This window comes from Athene noctua, unplaced genomic scaffold (assembly GCF_965140245.1).
Source record: "Athene noctua unplaced genomic scaffold, bAthNoc1.hap1.1 HAP1_HAP1_scaffold_125, whole genome shotgun sequence".
Lineage (NCBI taxonomy): Eukaryota > Metazoa > Chordata > Aves > Strigiformes > Strigidae > Athene > Athene noctua.
This window is the reverse complement of record NW_027437602.1, coordinates 260,001-262,500: the sequence shown is the minus strand read 5'-3', so window position 1 is coordinate 262,500 and position 2,500 is coordinate 260,001. Positions and strand designations below refer to the sequence as shown.

The window sequence follows — 2,500 nt, the reverse complement described above, 5'->3', positions numbered from 1 at the left end:
AATTAATTCAAAAGAGGAAACGGTAAATTTAGCAAACATAACAATATTCAATTCAAATGAGTATAATGATAATGACATCACCAATACACAATATGATGGTTTAGCTTTGTTTCCCGAGGTGTATGGGGAACCTTCCATTCCAGAGCCCAAGATCAATAAAGGAAGGGCTGCTGGAGTGGAGGGGGACTCCATATCACCAAAGGACATGGCTCAACCGTCTCCGCAAGGTTTAGCCATGCTACCGGAGGGGGATGGGGAACCTTCCCCTTCGGGACCCAGGATTAATAAAAGAAGGGTCACTGAGGGGGAGGGGGACCCCATACCACCACCGGCCATGGTTCAACCAGACCCTCCATCGTCTCCTCCTCATTCCAATAGCACACCCGTACCCAATACACCGGTACTTAAAATTCCGTCCAAAGAACATTCTTGTCCATATTGTAAAACTATACTTAATAAAATATCATCATTAATAGAACACCTGCAGAGAACCCACGGGAAAAGAAAGATCTTATTTGAATGTAGTAAATGTGGTAGAATTAATGAGAAACACCAAAGTATAGCATGTCATGTCCCCAAATGTAAAGGGGCTGTAAATAAGGAGCCAGTGAGTGGCTTTTCATGTGAGGAATGCAATAAAATATTTACAACTAAAATAGGATTAGGACAGCATAAACGTCTGGCCCACCCCATACTTCGTAATCAGGAACGTATCGCGGCATCCCGTCCAAAAGAAAGCTCTGCTAGGGGACTACATAAAAAATGCTGGTCAGAAGAAGAAGTCGCCCTATTAATCAAATTAGATCAACAATACAAGGGGGCCAAAGATATCAATAAACTCATTGCAGAACATATTCCATCTAAAACACCAAAACAAATTAGTGACAAGAGACGAGACCTTCACAAAAAATCTCTAGCGGAAGTAGAAGATGATAGCCAAGACTGGGTACAACACCTGGAAACAGCTGGAGAGACTGATGAACACCCTGTTGCAGAAGGTATAAGAACTCAGTATGAGAGAACAGTTTCAAGATGGATAACATCACAAAAGCTGCCCATTCTCCATGACATATTCAGGAAGGTGCTCGATAGTGATGGCAATGCGGCCGACCTAATTGAAGATTCATTTGAGACCTGCTTCTCATCTCGCCTTGACCTATCTCAAGAAACAAAGGCCACCCAAGAGAAGAAGCACCAGGTGACCCGAAAAGCCCACCCTGAAAAAACATCAACGGAGTGGATGAAGAAGAGAGCTAGGAAAAGGGGACAGTTCCTGAGGTTCCAGCGCCTATTCCAAATGGACAGAAGGAAGCTGGCCAGTATCATACTGGATGATGTGGAGTCCTTGAGATGCAACATCCCTCTGGCAGAACTACACAAGACCTTCCAAACGAGATGGGAAACAACAGGATCGTTTCAGGGTCTAGGTGGCTTCTTCTCGAGGGGCAGATCAGACAACACCGCCTTCGAACTTATGATCACAAGCAAGGAGATCAAGAAAAACATCAAAGAGATGAGTAAGCATGCAGCCCCAGGGCCGGACGGATTAGATCTGAGGCACCTCGTGGGGATGGATCCGGATCACACACAGCTGATGGAACTATTCAACCTGTGGCTGTTATCAGGCGCCATTCCAGATGTCATCAAGGAATGTAGAACTGTATTAATATCTAAATCAGCCTTACAAGAGCGTCAGACCGACATCAACAACTGGCGACCAATTACCATCGGATCGATAGTCCTGAGGCTGTTCTCTAGGATCCTGACAGCGAGAATAACAAAAGCATGCCCGATCAATCCGAGACAGAGGGGATTTATAAGATCATCAGGATGTTCTGAAAACCTGAAGCTCCTGAAGTTACTGATAAGACATGCTAAGACTGAACGACGGCCCCTGGGAGTGGTATTTGTCGACATTGCCAAAGCCTTCGACACCGTCAGCCACGCCCACATAATAGAAGTTCTGAAACAGAAAGGGGTTGATAATCACATCATCAACCTCATCTCTAACATGTACAAGAATACCAAAACATATATTGATACGAAGAAGGAGCAGTCAGAGCCTATTAGGATTCAGATCGGTGTTAAACAGGGTGATCCGATGTCTCCGATCCTATTTAACCTAGCTATAGATCCTCTCTTGTGCAAACTCGAAGAGGAAGGTCTTGGTTATCAGCACCACACGAAGCAAATAACAACTATGGCATTTGCCGATGATTTAGTATTACTAAGTAGTTCTTGGGAGGGGATGCAAAAGAACCTGGACATTGTTAGAATATTCTGTGATCTGACAGGTCTCAAAACGCAAGGGGAAAAATGTCACGGCTTTTACATCAAGCCGACAAAAGACTCATATACCATCAATGACTGTCCCCCATGGACTATCAAAGGCATTCCCCTCAACATGATACACCCAAACAACACCGAGAAATATCTCGGACTGTACATTGACCCCTGGATAGGTATAACCAAACCAAAATTACTTGACAAAATGACAGAT

General features: G+C 44.2%; 1 pseudogene; it reads left to right on the top strand.

Annotated features, from left to right (window-relative positions):
* Positions 1–2,500, top strand: part of LOC141955137 (28S ribosomal RNA) — an 8,724-nt pseudogene that overhangs the window by 3,449 nt on the left and 2,775 nt on the right.